At 43.8% G+C, this 23236-nt stretch overlaps 1 pseudogene; it reads left to right on the top strand.

The window, feature by feature from the left end:
• LOC122802187 overlaps positions 1 to 23236 on the top strand; it is a 165127-nt pseudogene that overhangs the window by 119914 nt on the left and 21977 nt on the right.

Below are 23236 nucleotides of genomic sequence, written 5' to 3'. Positions count from 1 at the left end.
TCGGAAGCCAGATCTTTTGGTTCAGGAAGGGGGAATCATTCTGCATCCTCATCTTCAATCCCTTCATTTGGCGGCATGGCTCATAGTATGACTCCTTCTTTATCTTCTTCCCTTTCCCAGCAGATAGTCGATGTGCTGAGGGAGGCCAGGAGGCCTAGCACTAGGAAGTCCTAAGCTGGCAAATGGGGAAAGGTTCTCTCATTGGGCTCGAGGGGAAATCTTCTCAGCCTACCCTTCCTCTGATCTTGGAATACCTGACTGAATTGCTGCAGGGTGGTCTTTCTTTTTCTTCTATCAAGCTCCATGCTTCAGACATTTCTGTTCATTGTTCTCGTGAACATCCCATTTTCTCTCATCCCCTGATGAAAATGTTTCTCAGAGGTGCTTGCAACTTAAAACCTCCCAGAAGGGCTCCTACTCCAGCCTGGGATCTTAATTTTGTTCCAGAGAAACTTACTCTTCCTCCTTTAGAGCCAGCTGCACTGCAGATTTAAAGTTTCTCTTTTGGAAGACTGCCTTCCTCTTGGCTATAACTTCAGCAAGGAGGGTTTCGGAGCTGCAGGTTTTCATGGCTGTGGAGCCTTTTATTATTTTCCATCCAGACAGGGTCTCCTTGAGAATCAGTCCCTCCTTTATGCCTAAGGTGGTGTCTAGCTTGACTCTTAATCAGTCCATACACCTTCCTACCTTCTTTCCTAATCCTCGAAGTAAAGGTGAAAGGGTCCTGCATTCTCTTGATGTGCACAGACAGCTCAGCTTTTACCTGGATAGGACTAAAGACCTTTAGAAATCAGCTCAGTCATTGGTCAGTTTTGCCCCTGGAGCTCAGGGCAAGGCTATTTCTAAGCAAACCATTTCCAAGTGGATTGCACATTACATCAACTTTTATTTTTTTCATGGCAAGGTTCCTCCTCAAGGGGGTTAGGATCCATTCAACTAGAACATCTTCCACTTCTGCAGCCTTTTTAAGGGGTGTTTCTAAGGATATTTTGGAGGCTGCCACATGGTCTTTTGTTCACATTTTCACAAAACATTATAATTTGCCTCTGTTTTCCAGAGCCAGGGTAGGGTTTTCCACTGCTGAGTTGCAGGACATTATCTCCAACCCTTGATTATGTTGGTTCCTCTTCCCTTTTCACTGGGCTTTGGTAATCAACCCATTTGTTAGGACTGCAACAGTGAAACACGAACATAGTACAGTTGTGTACACTTACCATAAATGTAGATGTTCAAGTGTATTCACTGTTGCAGTCCTGGTTTCCCTCCCTCCTTCCCCCTTTTTCCTGAGGTATAGGCTGAATTGGATATTATTTGCCAAATTGGCATTTGGCTTAGCCTTTTTGTTGGGGGCTTCTGATTGTTATGGCAAGAAAGACTGAGGAAGTGACGTCGGCTGCCTCCTTTTGTATCAGACGGCCTGTCGTGCTTTACAACCGATGGCAACCAATGTCATTTTTGCTTAACTTTGGTATTCTGGCCGACTGAGGGCTACCGGGAGCCGGATAACTCATTTGTTAGGACTGCAACAGTGAATGCACTCGAACATCTACATTTATGGTAAGTGTACACAACTGTACTATTCTTTTCCTGCTCTTTTGCCTTTATTTCCACTCTTTAAACTGATACTTCACCCCATAATTGCTGTAGACTAAATGCAGTACCTACAGTAGACTTTTCCTTCATTCTGCACTGCTGCACCTAATTTTATGTCACCAGCAAAGAGGTTTTGCTGTTCTCTCTTCCTTCTGATATGTATGAGAAAAAGTAAACAGAAGATCCAGGATCCTTGTTATACTCCACTAATCAGTTCCCCAAGTACTGACGTTGTCCCTCTTGATGTATGCTTTTGCATCTTACTATTTAGCCTTGAAGTTTACTTGGTCTTGGGTCCTACCCCACCCCCTCAAATTTCCTGTCAGCTTCCTGCATGAAACTGAATTGGAGGCTTTGAAGTATATATTCCCCTGTGAAGTTTACCTGTAACCAACTCATAAAACCAATTTCTGGAGACCTCCATCCATGAACCCATTTTGGTTACTGTCACGGGGATTGCTGTCCTCCAAAATGCTGCCAGCCTTCCCCATATGTTTCTGTCCATGACACTTCTTCCCAGTGTTGAGGTAATAAGTTTTACTTTCCTGATACTTTTCTGTTTCCCTTCCCACTTGTTCAAAGGTAGTACACTTGCTATCTACTCCATTCTTATATTTCTGTACTAGTCAGTGTTTTTTTACCAACAGGTTTTATTAGATTTCATTTAATTGCATGAAATTTAACTATTTGCACAGAACAGTGAACAGTGTTAAGTTTCAATTACACTACTTTAAAAACTTCTTACAATTCAAAATCAAATTTAGTTGACAAATTCTTATTTATACTTTTCTAATAACCATTTTAGTCTTTACCCTTTATTTAAAACCTGGTCTGTTACTATTTGATCATAATGTTACTTCTTTATGATATACAATAGTGGTGACATAGTTAAACTCTTTCATGGTTTGAGAAGATTATCTTCCATTTCTTAGATATTACTCCTTGTTTGACAGAGTCCCCACAACTCAGGATGTTGTGATGTGTTTGTACATTCAAGAATTGGATAATTTGTTAATTTTGGTTTTTGAAACTGTGCATTTATCTGAGCACCAAGTCCTAAAATGGAATATCCTCCCAATATTTGATGTATTCCACATTCAAAAAATGTAAGGTACCAATTAGCCTTTAATATTTTATACATCTTCAGCAAGCCACTTTGTTTTTGTGCATTTATTGACTTTACATGGCACTACATATGTCTTGTGTAAATATTTGTGTGACATTTTCCCCACAAAATAGTAGTAGTGGTTGTTAAATTTTGTCTGTATCTATATCTTTCAAATCCTGTGGTTTAATGTAATTGCAGTATCTATTTACTCACTTCCAAGTCTAAAATTAGTTTACATGTTATGATATAGAAGGATTTATGCCCTCATTACCATTAATAACTACACAGAAACATTCCACAATTTTTGGGTAACTTTTTTCTGTATTTGCATTTAAGGTTTTCCTTTCCTCGAAATTCTTTTTATATTATTAACTAAAACCTAGATGTTCTTCGTGTTTCACTGTTGCAGTCATCACATTTGGGTTATCCCTGCCAGGCTAGCCCTCGGCTGGCCCGAATACCAGAGACTTAGGATTTCTGCGTCAGTTGCTATCGTTTGAGGACTGATGTCAGGTCATCAGTAGTGTTAAAGTAAGGCAGCCGACACCATTTCATCAGTCTTTCTTGCCATGGAGCCCAAAGCAGAAGCAGTTCGCACGAGTGCCAGTCGGCCGCTACCTGAGTTTCATCTACCAAATTGAAGTTGAAGTCTTCTAAATCTAAGTACCCCATTTCTGATCCTTTTTTCTTGCACTAACCGATGTCAGAAAAAGTTAATAATTGTTTCCCGTGTGGAAAGCAAATACCACATTGAGACTTCCACTCTTACTGCATCACTTGTTTAGGTCCAAACCATAACGTCCCCTAATGTTCATCGTGTTGCACTGCTGCAGTCATTACACTTGGGTTATCCTGCTGTCAGGCGGTTCCCCAGTCGGCCTGAGTTCCAAAGTCTTGGTCCGGCGTCGGTTGCTGTCACCTCCTCCCTGACGTCAGTGTGACAGGGGTATATAAGATGCAGCCAATGCCATTTTCTCCAGTCTTTCTTGCCACGCGGTGCCCGAAGCAGAAGCAGTTCACAAGTGCCGGTCAGCCGACTCCTGAGATTTTCTTTCCGAATCCAGAACCGAAGTCCTCTACAAAGCTATGTACCCCGTTGGGGAAACTTTTTCTTGCCTCAGACCGATGTCAGTAAAAGTTAATAACTGTATTTCATGTGGGAAGCAAATACCTCATAAGGATTTCCACTCCTATTGTATTCCATGCCTAGGCCCAGACCACGACATCACTGGTTGTCGGTTTTGTGCTAGGTTTAACAAGCGTACTATCAAATGTCGGTTTGATTTTGCCCGACATTATTTTGGCAGAAAATTCAATTACACCATGCCGTCGGAACTCCTGATGACAGGATTACATAAAAAGCGCAAAGACAAGGACAGGCATCTGAGGCCCAAAACTGACGACGAGGCCTCTTCTAGGCTGGTCGCCGGTTCTCTGGTTTTTAGCGAGGTGCCTATGCAGCACCTGATGACCGGTTCCACAGAACCACAGGCCGCATCCAACTCCCACGTGGAGCTGGCTGGGCCTTCAGACGCTACATGTTTTCAGTCTACCGAAATTAACCCATCTGAGGGTACCAAAGTAGCTGAGCAATCCACAGCCTCAGAGGGTGTCTTCAGACCTACCCGTTAACTATTAAACCCTCTACTAACTCTAAGGCCCCCTTAAAAACAAAGAAACAGATTCAGCATTCTCCAGCACAGGCTTCCATGCCTAAGAAACAAATGCTCAAAATGGCCGAAGACTTAATCACCCTGATCAGAGGGTCCCATCCCCCTCCTGATAAAAGGCCCAGACAGGATGCAGACTATGAATCTTCCGACCAGGTGTCCATTTCTTCAGATTCATCCTCAGGCCTAGGATATTCCTTAACCCCTTATGAGGATACTGATGCTGAGGAATCAATTCCATCAGCCTCTCTGCCTGAGGACTATTCCTTTGGGGAGACATTACATACCATGAGGGAGCACTTCCATTGGGAAGGCCAGGATTACTCAGAATCCAAGATAAGGCTTAGAGACTTCCTTTTATTGCCTCAACACAGACCCCTTGCTATTCCACCAGTGTTGGATATTGTGGATGATGTCTACACTGAATCCAGCTTAAACCCTGACTCCTTACCTCCAGCCCCTGTTAAACCCGATAGATATTACAGAGTTCCTGACTCACAAATTTCTGTATAAAAGCCCTGTTGCTGACCCTGAAACTATTTATCAGGGACCCAAAGGGATTAAGGCCTCATCAGCAAAAAACCCAGTTCCCTCTGACAGAGATTCCAGAGCATTAGACAGATGGGGAAAGAATGTATATACATCTGCAACCTTAGCAATGAGAGCCTTAAATTGACAGTTTCACATGCTAAAATATCAGCAATTTTTGATGTCTCAGTTAAAACAAAAAATGCTTCCAGATACAGATCCTCCTAATTTTAAAGAAATGCAGGATTTATTGCATGCAGCTGCACAAGTGGGAAAGCATACTTTGCAATGTGGTTTTGATTCTTTAGAGGCCTCCTGTAGAGCAGCAGTTACAGGCTCTGTCATTAGAAGACATGCTTGGTTCAAAAAGCATACGTTACCAGATCATGTTAAAGCAAAATTATTGGATGCACCTTTACAGCAGGATGTGTTGTTTGGAGTTAAGGCAGAAGAGGTATTAAAGAAAACGGAGGATAAGGCAAAATCTATGCAAACGGTAAAGGATTTCTTACAGGGTCAGCCACCAACATTTAGCAGAAATTGGCCAACAAAGAATTGGTCCTTTCCAGCTACAGACAGACCTCAAAGAGGCAGATACAGATGTCCGAGAGGTAGAGGTCAACCACAAGGTCCTTACAGGCCTCGACAATGGGGTGCGCCAGGCCAGAAAGAAGGAAAAGACAGACCCCAATTATATAAAAAGTAGCCTCAATGACTTTCCATTACAGCTGCCAGACAACTCTCTCTTGGCAGCCCCCTTGGGAGGAAAACTAGCACTTTTCTATCACAATTGGCATTGGATCACCAAAGACAAATGGGATGTCCTTCAAGGATGCATCTGCAGTCATCACATATGGGTTGTCCTGCCTCAGGCAGCCCTTCGGTCGGCCAGATTCCAAAGTCTGGGTCCGGCATCGGCTGATGTCACCCTTTCCCCGACGTCATAGCGCCTGGGGAATATAAGCGTCAGCCGACGCCATCTTCCCCAGTCTTTCTTGCCGCGTGGTGCCCGAAGCAGAAGCAGTTCGCAAGTGCCGGTCGGCCAGCTCCTGTAATTCAGCTACCGAAGACTTCAAAAGCTAAGTACCCTGTTGGGGACTCTTTCTTGCCTCAGCCGATGTCAGATAAAATTAATAATTGCTTAACTTGTGGGAAACAAATACCTCATAAGGATTTCCACTCTTACTGCCTCCCCTGCCTAGGCCCAGACCATGACGTCTCGGCCTGTTCAGCCTGTGCTTCCTTCAACCGACGCACTCTTGTACGTCGGGCGGAGTTTGCAGAGGAATTTTTTGGAGCTAGTTTTGCTTACAGTATGCCATCGGAGACTCCGACTTCACATTTAATAAAGAAACGGAAGGACAAGGACCGACACACGCGGGCCACGGTTTTGGCCTACCACGAGTGTCTCGGTCTCGGCTGAAACAGAGTCCTTGGTGCTTCCGTCCACCGATACCGCTCAACCGACAACCTCGGCCCCGGAGGCCCCTACGGAGTCGGTTATTGAATCTCCATCAGAAATTGGTGTCCTGGAACCTTCCGACACCATTCCCCTAGACAAAACTACACCAGCACGTGGTGCAGCCAGGCCTCCTGCATCCATGTCCATAAAGGCATTCTCTAGGGCTAAAGCTGCTAAAGACTCAAAAGATTTGCCTCCCAGGGTTATTCCTCAGGGACCCTCTACAGGTTCACAGATCCCAAGTTTAGCAGAGGACCTTATTTCCTTAATTAGGGGCTCACAGCCTCATCCGGACAGGGGCTCTCAACCTCCTCCAGATAAAAGGCCCAGGGTTGAGCCCTCTGATCCCCACTCCTCAGATGAGGCGTCTGATGGCTCTACTCTATCGGACTACCAGGAGGAGGCTTTTTTGGCCTATGAGGATTCTGATGCAGAGGAATCTATCCCCTCGGCCTCCCCTCCTAAAGAGCTTTCCTTCGGGGAGACGCTTCACACTATGAGAGAGCATTTCCAATGGCAGAGTCAGGAATTCTCTGATTCCAGGAAGAGATTAAGGACTTTCTTTCATTTACCTCAGCATAGACCTTTGGCTATTCCTCCTGTTTTGAATGTCATTGATGATGTGTACTCTGAGTCTAGCACAACCCCTGACACTCTTCCTCCGGCTCCTGCCAAACCCGATAGGTACTACAGGGTCCCGGACTCGCATCTTTTCCTTTACAAGGCCCACTCTGTTGATCCAGAAACTATTTCCCAGGGCCCTAAAGGGGTTACAGCTGCCACTTCTAAAAATCCACTCCCCTCCGAAAGGGAGTCCAGGGCTTTAGAGAGATGGGGTAAAAAAGTGTATACATCTGCTACTCTTTCTATGAGGGCTTTAAATTGTCAATTTCATATGATACAGTACCAAGAGTATTTGTTGGATGAATTGCATAAAAAACTGTCTTCACCTGCGCCCCTAGATCGCAAATCGCTTCAGGATCTGGTACATAACTCCCAACAGGTTAGCAACCATTTATTGCAGTGTGGTTATGATGCATTGGAAGCTTCATGTAGGTCAGCTATGACAGGTGCAGTCATACGTAGGCATGCTTGGCTGAAGGAACAATCTCTGCCAGACCATGTTAAAGTTTCTGGATGCTCCAATGGAAAAGCAAAAGTTATTTGGCTCCACTGCTCAGGAGGTCTTAAAGAAATTTGAAGAAAAAGCAAAATCTGTACAAACAGTCAAAGATTTTCTCCAAGTCCAACCACCAAGATTCAGCAGAAATTGGCCTTCCAAGAATTGGTCCTTTCCAGACACAGAGAGATTTCAGAGAGGCAAGAACAGGCGTGCCAGAGGTAGAGGGCAAGCTAGAGGCTCCTACAGAGGCCGTCAATGGCAGCCTCCCAACCAGAGAGGTAGTGCAGGACCTACAACTGCTGCACAAGGACAGACTCAATGACTTTACTTTGACACCGCCAACCAGGGCTCAATTGGAAGCACATTTGGGCGGAAAGCTTTCTTTATATTCAGAAAACTGGCACAGTATTACAAGGGACAAATGGACTCTACAAATAATAGACAAAGGATACAGGTTCCATTTTCACACATTACCAAAAAGAAAAGGCATGCCAGACCTGCCACCGAATCAAAGGGCAGAGGCTTTGAAACAAATCTCCAACTTAATGCAAATGAAAGCTATAGAAAAGATTCCTCTCTCAGAACAAGGCCAAGGATTTTATTCCAGACTATTCCTTGTTCCAAGAAAAGAAAAGCAATGGAGGCCTATTCTCTACTTGTCTGCACTGAATACTTATCTCATTGTGCCAAAATTCAAAATGCTGACTCTACAGCAACTCCTTCCCATGCTGGGCAAGGGGTCTTGGCTGGTAACTCTGGACCTCAAGGAGGCATACCTGCATGTCCCTATCAGACAAAGTTGCAGAAGACACCTCAGATTTCTTGCAGGTTCAGAGCATTATCAATTCTCAGCATTGCCCTTTGGCTTATCTACTGCGCCCAGAGTATTCACAAAATGCCTGGCATCAGTAATTGCTCACTGCAGACTTCAGGGGATTCAAATATACCCATATGTGGATGACTGCCTTATACAAGCGGACAGTCAACAAACTTTGGTAAAACACTTGAATTATGCCATTCACCTACTTCAGGCCTTGGGATATACAGTCAACATTCACAAGTCAAGACTTGTTCCATCCCAAAGAATAACTTTTCTGGGTGCAAATCTAGACACAACCACCCAAATGGCTTTCCTCACAGAAGAAAAACAAAGTCAACTACCGGATTACTTCAAAAATCTGTCAAGACAAACTCAGCTGACTGCAAGGAAAATCCTGCAGGCCCTGGGTTACATGGCTTCTTGCATTCTCCTGATTCCACAAGCAAGGCTGCATATGAGGAAACTACAATGGTACCTAAGGAGTTTATGATCTCAGCACAGTCGCAGCTTGGAAACTTTGATACCACTCATTCCATGCCTTCAAAAGGAATTTCTGTGGTGGGCTCAAGCAAGCCAGTCAAACAGGGGTCTGCCCTTCAGCAAACCAATAGCCAGCCAAACCATTACAATGGACACTTCAGACCACGGATGGGGAGCGCACATGGAGGGCAGATGCATTCAAGGACTATGGTCACAAAAAGAGCTACGCATGCACATAAACCAAAAGGAAATGCTGGCAGTAATACATGCAATCGAGGCCTTCAAACTCTTTCTGCATCAAGGCCACCTGCTAATAAGGACAGACAACACCACAGTTATGTGGTACATAAACAAGCAAGGGGGAACCCATTCTTACCCTCTTTGCAGACTGGCAATGAATCTATGGGAACTTTCCCTGAAAATCAATATAGAGCTACAATCCCAGTTCGTGCCAGGAAAGGACAATATACTGGCGGACAGCTTAAGCAGAAACATCATGGATGCACACGAATGGATGCTGCACCCAGACATCTTCCTTCAGATAACACAATTATGGGGGAGGCCGGACTTAGATCTCTTTGCCTCCCCCCACAATCATCAGCTGAAGAAATTCTGCTCAAGGACATACCACCCACAAGCATGGAAAGTGGACGCCCTTTCTTTCAGCTGGAGAACTTTAACAGTGTATGCTTTTCCACCTCTTCCATTAATGACCAAGGTCTTACTGAAGATCAGGACAGAGCAGCCAAAAGTGATTCTGATAGCTCCGGATTGGCCAAGACAGCACTGGTACCCACTGTTAAAGAGCATGTCACGCACGAAACCATGGCCTCTTCCACTATGGCCACTTCTCCTGACACAACACAATTACAAAACTCTGCATTCCAACCTGAAAACCTTGCAACTAACAGCCTGGAAAATACCTTGATTCCTCCACAGGATAAGCTATCCAAGAGAGTGAAGGATATCATCATGGAAGCTCGCCGTCCTTCCACAAGGAAGGCATATTCAGCAAAATGGAAAAGATTTCACACTTGGAACACTGCAAAGGGCCTAGATGCGACAGTGATGAACATGGCACATATTCTGGAATACTTGGCAGAAATGCTCCACAATGGCCTGTCTTACTCTTCCATTAAAATACATGCTTCAGGAATTTCAGCAGAGTACAATACTGATCCACCTGTCTTCTCTCATCCTCTCATAAGGCAGTTTCTAAGAGGAATTAAAAACATCAGTCCTCCAAGGAAACCACCAGTGCCTACTTGGGACCTTAACTTCGTGTTGGAAAAACTAACACTACCTCCCTTTGAACCAGCAGCATCTGCAGAACCACAGTTCCTGTCTTGGAAGACTGCCTTCCTTCTGGCCATAACCTCAGCAAGAAGAGTATCTGCGTTACAGGCCCTCATGGCAGTACAGCCATTTCTTATTTTTCATCAGGACAGAGTTTCATTGAGAACCAATCCTTCATTTATGCCTAAGGTGGTATCCAGGGTCTCATTAAACCAAGCTATTCACCTGCCTACATTCTTTCCAAATCCACAAAACAAAGGGGAAAAACTTCTGCACACCCTGGACATACACAGGCAGTTGTGCTACTACTTGGACAGAACTAAAAGTTACAGAAAAACTGACCAGCTGTTTGTAGCATATGCTGCTGGTGCACAAGGAAAAGGATTTCAAAATGGATAGGGAATTGCATTCGTTTTTGTTACTCCTTTCATGGAAAGACTGTGCCAGCTAACATTAGACCTCATTCCACCAGAGCTACAGCCACCTCCACAGCCTTCTTAAGAGGGTTGGCTACCAAGGACATTTTAGAAGCTGCTACATGGAGCTCTGTGTATACATTTTCCAAGCACTATAATTTATCTTTATATTCCAGATCCAGAGCAGACTTCACTACGGCAGTCCTGCAAGGCATTTTAGCTACACCATCATTTGCATAGATCCTCCACCCCCAGATTGGCTATGGTATTCTGCCCATATGTGATGACTGCAGATGCATCCTTGAAGGACATAGTACAGTTTTGTACCTACCATAAATGTAGATGTCCGATAGGTATGCATCTGCAGTCAGGTTTCCCTCCCTCCTTCCCCTCTGTGGTATTTCTTGGGTACTTATCCCTCTCATAGCTAGCTGGGGTTATCTATTATGGTGTATTTGTTTTTTTATATATACATATATTTATGTATTTGTCTGTGCATGTTTGGAATTTATTACATTTCTCCAAATTTAGCCTTCCTTAGAGGGCACCTGGCATCTGGGGCAAGAAAAACTGAGGAAGATGGCGTCGGCTGACGCTTATATACCCCAGGCGCTATGACGTCGGGGAAAGGGCGACATCAGCCGACGCCAGACCCAGACTTTGGAATCCAGCCGACTGAAGGGCTGCCTGAGGCAGGACAACCCATATGTGATGACTGCAGATGCATACCTATCGGACATCTACATTTATGGTAGGTACAAAACTGTACTTTCTCAACATTGTATCTGAAGGTTACAGGTTCCACTTTCACACTCTGCCAAGGTTAAAAGGAATGCCAAATCTGACACTAAATCAATGGGCAGAGGCTCAAAAACAAATTACAGCACTCATGGAAATGAGAGCTATTCAAGAGGTACCACCACCAGAGCAAGGACAAGGATTTTATTCAAGACTCTTTCTGGTTCCCAGAAAGGACAAAGCCTGAAGGCCCATTCTGGATCTTTCTTCTCTAAATACATACCTGGATGTTCCGAATTTCAAAATGATAACACTACAGCAGCTTCTTCCCATGCTGGGCAAGAAAGCTTGGCTCGTGACTTTGAACCTCAAGGAGGCATACCTGCATGTCCCTATCAGACAAAGCTGCAGAAGATACCTCAGATTCATAGCAGGTTCAATGCACTATCAATTCTCTGCACTGCCCTTTGGCTTATCTACTGTACCCAGGGTCTTTACAAAGTGCCTGGCACCAGTAATTGCATTTTGCAGACAGAAAGGAATTCAAATTTATCTGTACCTGGATGACTGCCTGATTCAAGCAGAGAGCAAAGACAATCTTCTAGAGCATCTGGTATTTGTAAAACAGTTAAGTTGTCTGGGGTACACAGTAAACGAAAAGAAATCAAAACTAGTGCCCTCACAAGAGATAATATTCCTGGGTGCCAGCATGAACACAACGGCCCAGATGGCTTATCTCACGCCAGACAAGCAAGGACAACTGACTCAATACTTTCAATTGATGGCAACAAAAACCCAACTCCCTGCAAGAAAAATTCTGCAGGCCTTGGGTTACATGGCATCCTGCATGCTACTAATTCCATATGCCGGACTGCATATGAGGAAACTACAATTGTACCTAAAGAATGTATGGTCTCAACACTGTCAAAGTTTGGAAACAGTTATACCACTTATTCCTTGCCTTCAACAGGAGTTTCGATGGTGGGCTCAAGCTTGTCACCTCAACAAGGGACAGCTTTTTACTCAACCCACAGCCAGGCAAACACTGACAACAGATGCATTGGATTACGCCTGGGGAGCACACATGGCAGGAAAATGTATTCAGGGCAAGTGGCCCACAGAACAAAGGCATCTTCACATCAATCAAAAAGAGATGTTAGCTGTACAAAATGCCCTTATAGCTTTCAAGGACATGCTGCATCCAGGGCAACTATTACTAAAAACAGACAACACCACAGTTATGTGGTACATAAACAAGCAAGGGGGTACTCACTCCTACCCCCTCTGCATACAAGCCATGACCTTGTGGAACACAGCTGTAAACTATCAAGTTCATCTTCAAGCATAATTCCTGCCAGGAGAGAAAAACACACTGGCAGACGACTTAAGAAGAAACATCATGGATCCCCACAAATGGGAATTGAATCCACAAATATTCAGAATAACACAAAAATGGTGGAGCCCGGACATAGATCTGTTTGCATCCCCAATGAACTGCCAGCTACAGAAATTCTGCACAAGGAGTTACCATCCACAAGCATGGAAAGTGGATGCCCTCTCATTCAGCTGGAAAAACCTAAAAGTATACACTTTCCCTCCACTACCTCTCCTTCCAAAGGTTCTCATAAAAGCCAGAAAGAAGAGCCAAAGATGTTCCTGATTGCTCCAGACTGGCCACACCAGCACTGGTACCCAATCCAAAGGAATTTAGCACAAGAACCACCCTGGATATTGCCTCAAATCCCACATCTGCTGACTCAGCACAACAATCAGATACTTCACAGTCAGCTACAGACCTTAAACCTAGCTGCATGGAAAATTCCTTAGTCAAGCAAGCAATGCCTCTCTCCAAAGCTGTTATGGATGTCATTCTGGAGGCCAGAAGGCCTAGTACCAGGAAAGCCTATTTGGATAAATGAAAGAGATTCTGTGTCTGGAACCAGGCTCACAGCCTTGACCCTCTTGTCACAAACATTCCTCAGATTCTACAATATTTAACTGAGATGCTGGACAAAGGCTGTCTTTTTCATCCATCAAGATCCACGCCTCTTCCATCTATGCTCACTACAACACGGATCCTCCAATTTTCTCTAATCTGTTGCTAAAACAGTACCTCAGAGGGGCTAAAAGCATAAGACCACCCCGCAGAGCACCTACTCCAACTTGAGACCTCAATTTTGTTTTGGAAAAATTAACTTTACCTCCCTTTGAGCCAGCTAACACAGCAGAATTAAAATATATTTCTTGGAAGACTGCTCTGCTCCTGGCAATAACATCGGCTCAAAGAGTTTCAGAATTACAGGCACTAATGGCAGTGGAACCTTTCCTTATTTTCCACCAGGACAGGGTGTCCTTAAGAACTAACCCTGTATTTATGCCAAAGGTGGTTTCAAGTGTGGCTCTAAACCAAACTATTCACTTGCCAACTTTTTATCCAAAACCACAGAATAAAGGGGAGAGTACTGCATTCTTTGGACATTCACAGGCAGTTACACTTCTACTTGGACAAAACCAAAGCTTTCCAAAAATCTGAGCAATTACTGGTAGCATATGCTGCAGGATTACAGGGGAAAAGCCATTTCAAAACAGACTATTTCAAAGTGGATAGGACATTGCATACATTTCAGCTACACACACCATGGGAAACCTATACCTAGCAGCATTAGATCTCACTCCACCAGGGCAACAGCCACTTCAACTACCTACCTCAGAGGAGTGCCTACCAAGGACATTTTGGAAGCAGCAATATGGAGTTCTGTGCATACCTTCACCAAGCATTACCGTCTGCCTTTATACTCTTCAGTCCAGAGCTGGCTTCACCACTGCTGTGCTGCAGGGCCTTATAGCCACACCTAATGCCTTATAGAACCAGCCACCCTACCTCAGCTTTGGGATTCTACCCAAGTGTAATGACTGAAGCAGTGTAACATGATGAACATAGTACAGTTTTGTACCTACCATAAATGTAGATGTTCGAGTGTATACACTGCTGCAGTCCAGGTTACCCTCCCTCCTTCCCCTCTTACTTGCTGGTACGTACCTATGTCTTCTACCCTTTACTACCTATGGGGAGTATTTTCTGGTAACTGAAAGTTATTTGTTTTTCTTATGTATGTTTTATTAGCAATTTGAATTTCCTACCTTTTGGGGGCACCTGACATCTGGGGCAAGAAAAACTGAAGAAAATGGCATCGGCTGCATCTTGTATACCCCTGTCGCACTGACGTCAGGGAGGAGGCGATGGCAACCGACGCCGGACCAAGACTTTGGAACTCAGGCCGACTGGGGAACCGCCTGACGGCAGGATAACCCAAGTGTAATGATTGCAGCACTGTATACACTCGAACATCTACATTTATGGTAGGTACAAAACTGTACTTTGTCACTTTTCTGCTTTGTTCAACACCAGAACTATCCATCGTCGGGCCCTTATTGTAGCCAGATATTTTCGCTTACAGTCCTCTAATTCCAATATGGCTTTGATAAGCCATCTGACAGCAGATCTTCTGAAAAAGTGTAAAGATAGAGACAGACCGCACAGGTCCAAACCTACCGAAGATGCTTCCATTAAGCTAGTTGTCAGTTCTCCGGTACTAAGTGTGGAGCTTTTGCAGCCCCTGATGCCCACTTCTCTGGATTCTCAGTCCGCTATTGAGACCCTTTCAGAGTTCAGTATGCCGCAAAACTCTTTTTTGACTAAGGATCCTGTGGTCATCTCAACCTTGGATGGGTCCAGAGTCACTGAGCAGGCACCAGCTTCCGAGGAAGTCCTTCACACTACCGAATCTGGATACAAACCAACATCTTCTTTTGTGACAACCATTCTTTCAAAAACAACCAAGTTTTTTGGCCCAGGGTACGAAACACACCCAAGAAACTGATCCACTCTCAACCGCCTGCTACCTTGCTTCAGTCTCAAATAGTTAAAATGGTGGAAGACCTTATCATACTGATCAGGGGAAGCCAAGCTACCCCCTCCAAAAGGAAAAGGGATCTGTCCCAGTAGTTTTGTCTGAACAAGAGTCAGATGAATCTGATGCATCTGAATATGAAGATATGCAACCCGTCTCCACTTTTGAGGATTCTGATGCAAAGGATTCCATTACTTCAGCCTCTCCCCCAGAGGATTTTTCTTTTGGGGAAACCCTGCATACCTTAAGGGAGCATTTCCAGTGGGAGAGTCGGTACTACCCTCAGTCTAAGAGACTCAGGGAATTCCTAGATCTTCCTCAACACAGACCCCTGGCCATCGCCCCCAGTCCAGGATGTTGTGGAGGATGTTTTCCTCAAATCCAGCTTGACTCCTGACACCTTCCCTCCTGCTCCCAGAAAACCAGTCAGGTACTATAGAGTCCCTGATTCATACAAATATCTTTTTAAAAATCCTACAGCTGACCCTGAGGTCATTTCTCAAGGGCCTAAATGTATTAAAGCAACCTCTGCTAAGAGTCTCACCTCCTCAGACAGGGATTCCTGAGCATTGGACAGATGAGGTAAAAAAGTATACACCTCAGCTACTCTTGCTATCAGGGCACTAAATTGTCAGTTCCATATGCTGAAATTTCAGCAACATAACTTGGAACTCTTAACCAAATATGTCTTCCTTTCCTGCTTGGGCAGAATCTAAAGATTTACAAGACTTAATGCATTCTGCAAGTCAAAAACACACCCTGCACTGTGGTTTTGACACCCTAGAAGCTTCTTGCAGGGCAGCAGTCACTGGCTCTGTCATTAGAAGACATGCATGGCTGAAGGAACAGCCCCTGCCAGACCATGTCAAGTTGTTGGCTGCTCCCTTGCACAAAGATAACTTATTTGGCTCTAAGGCAGAAGAGGTCTTAAAAAAGATGGAAGAAAAAGCAAAATCTATGCAAACAGTTAAGGATTTCCTGCAGGTCCAGCCCCCTAGGTTCAGCAGGTATTGCCCCTCCAAACACTGGTCCTTTCCTGCTTCCAGTAAACCAGCCCAGCCTGGGCCCCATGGAAACAGAACCCCCAGACAGCAGCCACAGGGAATGCAGAGATCTAAGCAGTGGACTACCTCCACTTTGAAACCAGGGAGTTCAAAGCCACCCCCTTATGTATGAACTCTCAATGACTCACCTCCTCCACCCCCTCCCTCTGCCCACTTTAACTTTACCCCTATGAGGAAAACTCTCCTTTCACTCAAGCACCTGGGCCACCATTAACAAGGACCACTGGAGTCTGAACATTGTGTCTCAGGGATACAAATTTTCCTTCCACACCCTTCCAACCCCAAAAGGTTTCCCAGATCTACCACCAAATCAGTGGGCAAAGGCTCAAAAGCAAATCCTTTCCCTGCTCTCTCTGAGGGCAGTAGAGCACATTCCTGCAGAACAGATAAGCCAAGGTTTCTACTCCAGACTTTTTCTGGTGCCAGAAAAAGAGGGCACCTGGTGCCCACTCCTCAATCTATCCATTCTAAACACCTTCCTGGTGATCCCAAAATTCAAAATGTTCACCCTCCAGCAGCTGCCACCCATGCTGCCCAAGGACACTTGGCTAGATACCCTAGATCTAAAAGAGGCCTACCTCCACATTCCTGTCAGGGAATCATGCAGGAAATATCTCCACTTCAGGGCAGGATCTTAACACGTTCAGTTCCCTGCACATCCCTTTGGCTTATTTACTGCTCCCAGAGTTTTCACAAAATGTCTGGCTCCGGCCATCGCCTTTTGCAGAGAGAGAAATATTTAGATATACCCATACTTAGACAACTGCCTTATTTAGGCAGACAGCCAGGAAAAACTGCTCAAGTACCTGGCCTTTGTAAAGACCCTACTAACCTCCCTAGGGTACAGAATCAATGAAAAGAAATCCAAACAGTTTCCCACCCAAAGGATAATCTTCCTGGGAGCAGGTCTGGACACAGCATCCAAGATGGCATACCTTCCACCAGAGAAACAAATTATCCTGACAGCCTACTTCTCTGAACTAGCCACCAGGCCCCAGCTATCTGCAAGGAAGATCCTGCAAGCTCTGGGGTTCATGGCATCTTGCATTCTGTTCATTCCATATGCCAGACTGCATATGAGGAAATTTCAGTGGTACCTAAAGAGCCTTTGGTGTCAACACTTTCAAGACCTGGAAACTCTTCTACCTATAATTCCTTGCCTCAGAAAAGATTTTCTTTGGTGGGCAACGGCATGCTCCTACAGCAAGGCACTGACTTTCTCCCCAGACCTTCACCACAGATGCATCAGACTATGCTTGGGGTGCACACCTGGATGGCAGGTGCATACAGGGTCAATGGAGTCCACAGCAAATCCCTCTGCACATCAGTCAAAAAGAGATGATGGCTGTGCAGCATGCCTTGATAGCCTTCAAGCCCCTTCTCTCTCCAGTGGCTCTCCTGATCAAAACAAGACAACACCACTGTGATGTGGTACATCAACAAGCAGGGAGGGACTCACTTCTACCCTCTATGCAGGCTGGCCATGACCCTTTGGCACACAGCCTCTGCCGTGCAACAACACCTGTTAGCACAATTCCTACCAGGCTGTCTCAACTCTCTGGCAGACCAGTTAACCAGAAATCATGTGGAACCACACGAGTGGCAACTCAGCAGAAGTACCTTCACCCCCTAATAACTCAGAAATGGGGAATCTCGAAGGTGGACTTCTTTGCCTCCCACACCAGTCATCATCTCAGCAAATTCTGCACCAGGGAGAATCTCTGCATGGCTTGGAAAGTGGATGCCCTATCCTTCCCCTGGGTCAATCTATCAGTCTGTGCCTTTCTTCCCCTATCTCTCATCCCCACGGTACTGCTCAAAATAAGGGAGGAAAAAAACAAGGGCCATTCTTATAGCTCCAAATTGTCCCTGGCAACACTGGTACCACTTGCTGTGCAGCCTGTCCCTGCTGCCTCCATGGCATCTTCCTCAGATTCCAAACCTCCTGAACCAGAGAGAAGGGGAATTCATGCATCCCCAATGGCAGACACTCAATTTGGCAGCTTGGCTTATTCTCTAACCCTGAAACAATCTGCCAGCCTCAGTAAATAGGTTCTGGATGTTATCCATGAGGCCAGATGCCCTAGCACCAGAAAGTCTTATGCTGATAAATGGAAAGGGTTCTGCACCTGGATCCAGGCTAAGGGAGCCACTATGGCACAGCCCTCCTTCCCTCTCATCCTGGATTACTTAGCTGACCTACTACACCGTGGCCTCTCTTTCTCCTGTGTAAAAATTCATGCCTCTGCTATTTCTGCTCATATTACCACTGAGCAACCCCTTTTCTCACACTCTTTGATCAAACAGTTCCTAAGAGGGGCTAACAACTTGAGGCCACCCAGAAGGGCAGCAACACCAGCTTGGGACCTTAACTTTGTATTGGAAAAGCTCACCCTGCTCCCTTTCGAACCAGCTTCTTCTACAGAGCTAAAATTCCTCTCCTGGAAGACAGCATTCCTTCTGGCCGTCACTTCAGCCAGAAGAGTCTCTGAACTGCAAGCATTTATGGCTGTGGAACCCTTCATCCTTCACTCATAGTGGGTATCCCTCAGAACTAACCCATCCTTCATGCCCCAGGTGGTGTCCAGTGTGGCTCTCAACCAATCCATTCATTTGCCCACCTTTTTTCCTTATCCCCAGAACAAGGGGGAAAGGATTCTGCACTCTCTAGATCTGCACAGACAGCTCAGATTCTATATAGACAGGCCTAAATACTTTAGAATGATCAATTGCTGGTTAGCTTTGCTACAGGGACAGAAGGCAAAGCCATCTCCAAACAATCCATTTCCAAATGGATAGCACACTGCATCCATTTCTGCTACAAACATCATGGAAAGCCTCCCCCCAAGGGGTTAGGACACACTCCACCAGTGCAGCCTCCACCTCTGCAGCTATCCTCAGAGGAGTCCAGGCTGCCACCTGGACATCTGTTCACACTTTTACCAAGCATTACCACTGCCACTCTTCTCCAAATCCAGGGCAGAGTTTGCCTCTGCAGTCTTGCAGGGCATCCTTGCCAGCTCCTAGTTTCCTTGACTGCCACCACCCATTTCCTCAGCTTTGGGACTCCACCCAAATGTGATGACGGCAGCAGTGAAACATGAAGGACGTAGAGTCGTTTATACTTACCATAAATGTAGATGTTCAAGTGTATTCACTGTTCCAGTCCTGGTTTCCCTCCCTCCATCCACCTTCTCTTTCTTTACAAGGGACATATTAGTATTTATTTTCCACTGGTGGGGTCTTTCCACCAGAACCTGGCCTCCTACTTGGGGGATCCTGATAGGTTAGGCCAAGAAAAACTGATGTAATGGTGTCGGCTGCCTTACTTTATGCTACTGACAACCTGACGTCAATCTTCAAGCAACAGCAACCGATGCAGAAATACTAAGTCTGTGGTATTCGGGCTGGCTGAGGACTAACCTGGCAGGGATAACCCAAATGTGATGACTGCAACAGTGAATACACTCTAACATCTACATTTATGGTAAGTGTAGTCACCTGTACGTTTGTACATTCCAAAGTGTAATTGCCCATCGCTTATAGACAAAGGTATTAGGTCCATGTAAACAGTTTTGACCAGTATGAGATTTTGTTCTACCTTTACCAGTAGCGTAGTAAAGGCAGGTCGAAGGGGGAAACTGCCCCAGGTGTAAACTTGAAGGGCATGATTGTCTGATCCTAACCACTGTTTAATGTATACTAGCTTTTGAAAGGCAATTATTTTTGTGGTCAAACCTGAGTTCTTTAGTGGTGTGTGTGTGTGTGTGTGTGTGTGTGTGTGTGTGTGTGTGTGTGTGTGTGTGTGTGGGGTGGGGGTTCTAAATTGTAGCTACATTGCAGCAAGCAGTTTATTACAGTTTAAACAAAAACAAAATTTTGATTTTTAGCTGAAACCTTTTTACTAAAATGAGAGGAAGGATGGGCTGGGGCAGGAGGCAAAATCCACATTTTGGGAAGAATGTCAGAGAATTTAAAGAAATTAAATTTGAACACACTTGTGTTTTACAGTATAGCCCCATATATCAACAAGTTAAAGATGTATTGTATAAAAATTGGAGCATATTTAAAGTTGTGATAAATACCAAGTTTTGGGTGAGAAACCAATGTTTACTACAAAAATAGGGTTTAATGTGAAAAGGATTTTAGAAAGTGGATCAAAATGTTTTGCAGTAGATTTAACTGCTAAGAATGGTACTAGACGTTGTGGGAGATGTAAATATTGTCTTTATGTTTCACAGGATATTAAGATTAGTTTGAAAAATCAGAACAGTATAGTTTACCCTAGGAGAGGTAATTGTTTTTCTAGTAAGTTTATATCGCTGTGTGTGACACTTCTACTTCCTACTACATAGGGAAGACTGAGAGACTTCTTAAAACAAGAATTTATGAGCACTTGTACGATATAAAAAACAAAAAAGTCACAAATGCTTTGTATAAACATAGCACAATATGTAATAATTATACAGGTTTTCATTTTGCCATTTTAGATTTAGTCCATTTGGAAGACAGAGGTGGAGATTGGCAAAATACATTATTGAAAAAAGAATTGATGTGGCAACTTAGACTTGCAGCAAACTGTCCCCCTGGCTTAAATGAACACTTGAATTTGGCACCTATTTGAAAGGAAAGGGCAGAACAAGTTTAAGTAAAAGATGAATAGTAAAATTTGTATGCATACAATATTTATTTTGGAATTTATGCTCTTTCTTTTTATGTATTATAAATTATAATGTTTTAAGATATATGGAATTTTATTGTTTTTCATTTTTGGTGCTACAAATTAACTTCTGGCTTTTTAAATCTCAATTAGGTTATTGGGTGTATTAATTTTGAAAATACTGAACCAATCATTGACTAGTAGCTTTTATATTAAAGCAGTTTTTCAGTTTTTGTGTTTAATTCTGAAGAAGTCAAGTTTTAACTGGCGAAAGCGCTTACTTCTGGTTTTTCAATAAAGAAGGTATTGGACTCCCAATGAATAGTGCTTTCATTTGGGTTTAATAGTTTATTTCAAGCACTATTGCACCTTTTTGTTGTTGGTTCATATATATATATATATATATATATATATATATATATATATGTATATATAGATTTACTCTGTAGTACTGAATTAGCACTTCGTCAGCCCACAAATCATCGAGACCAAAACAACAAAAAGGGAAAACATTCAAGCCCAAAACATCAAAAAGTCAAAACAGTGAGCCCAAAACATTGAATTTTCCAGTGCTTACTACTTCCTCCAAATCAAACAATACTAAACCTAAACACACACTTTCTTTAACGTCTCTGCAGGGGGACAAGCCCCCCTGCATCTCCCGCACCCCCTGCAAATTAAATATATTAACTCCAAGATTGCACTATGGTAAAAAAAAGGTACATTTCCCGATACTCACTGTACCGAGATCACTATACAGACTGTCCGCACAAGTTTTAAACTGCACACCTGTTCCTTTGGTAAAACACCTACATGCTGCCAGAATCACTACTCGCAGTCCCACTCACTCATCCCAAAACTGAGAATAACAGCAATAAAACTTCTCTTCAAACAAAGAACATAACCAACAACAAAAAAAAAACATCCTTACCCTTTCCATTAAAGCTTATACTATACAACTTCAAAAAGTCTCTTCACCATTAACCAAAACATCCACCATTACTATATACTACACTGTACAAAGTCTTAAAGCAATACTGCACTACTGACACACCACAGCATACAGAACTTAAAATGTATGACATTACAGAACTCAATATTATCATTTTTTATTGTGGATTTACGACATTATGGTCTCAACATTGGTGCACTCAGCAATATGGTAATTTGGTGATTTAAAGGGAATCCATGTATAAATATATATTAGATACACACATGTTTTAATTGAGCATAACATATATTTAACCTTTCTGTGTCTTTAAGTTTTGATTACTCAGTAGGGACTCTATTTTTTTCATAATTAAAATTCATTTTATTGAATGTGAGAAGTTTGGACTCATATTTCCTTAAGTTATATACATCACCAACTGTCAGTGAAGTATCAAACAATTATATTTTAGTTTTGTTTAGTGTATTAAATTTAAAGTAGTTACTAGTGCAAACATGAGTCAGGAGAGAGAAGAAGACTTTGTTTATGGCAGGGGACCACCAGATTGGCATCTTTTTTTTGGATGAAAAGGATCATCTCTTCAATTTGGGATGGCACGTAAGTTTATCTCTTAATAGAGTAGTAAAATCATCAGTGCCTTAGGATTCAGCAGTTAAATAAAAGAAATCTTTTTAACAGAATCAAATGTGTGTCATGAAGTTTGTCACTTCTGACTTGAGTAGCATGAAGTTGGCTTTGGAGAAGTTTTTTATGGAGGTTTCCTTACTGGGGGGGGGGGGTGGGATGTGGATGTTAAGGGTGATTAGCTTATGGTCAGACGTGACTAATGAGGGGGTGACCATAGGTGTGGAGCATCGATTTCCCATGTTGGTAATGACCAGGTCTAGGATATTGGAGCCCCTGGTGGGACTATGGATTAATTGATCCAGGGTGTTGGAATTTATGAATTCCAAGAACCATTGGGCAAAGGTGTTGGTACATGAGTAGCTTTCCCAGTTAATGGCAGGGTAGTTAAAATCACCCAGTATTAGGGTGCTTGGTTCTATCTTAATATTTTCCAGTATGTTTAGAAAGGTGTAGTAAGAATCTTGGGGTATGGTGGGAGATCTGTAGCAAGCTACAATTTGGATTGCAGTCTTACCTAGTGTTAGTTGCACCTGGAGAATTTCAGACACATTGTGTTGGGCAACTAGCCTGGTGGTGTGAATATCCTTGGTGAATATTGACACTCCTCCACCTTTAGTGTTTTGGTCCTGCTTTGGTGGCCGAAAAGTGTGGTAAGAGTTGTAGCCTGGTATTGCAGGGGTGCTCTCTGGAGCCTTGAACCAGATCTCAGTTACTGCACAGATATGGATGTTCTCCATTTTTAGGAGTGCTTCAAGAGAGTGCATTTTGAGGTTTAGACTTCTAGCATTGAG

This window comes from Protopterus annectens, chromosome 5.part0, assembly GCF_019279795.1.
Source record: "Protopterus annectens isolate FY-2018-M chromosome 5.part0, PAN1.0, whole genome shotgun sequence".
Taxonomy (NCBI): Eukaryota; Metazoa; Chordata; order Ceratodontiformes; family Protopteridae; genus Protopterus; species Protopterus annectens.
The sequence above is the reverse complement of the archived record's forward strand: the minus strand, read 5'-3'. Positions and strand labels throughout refer to the sequence as shown.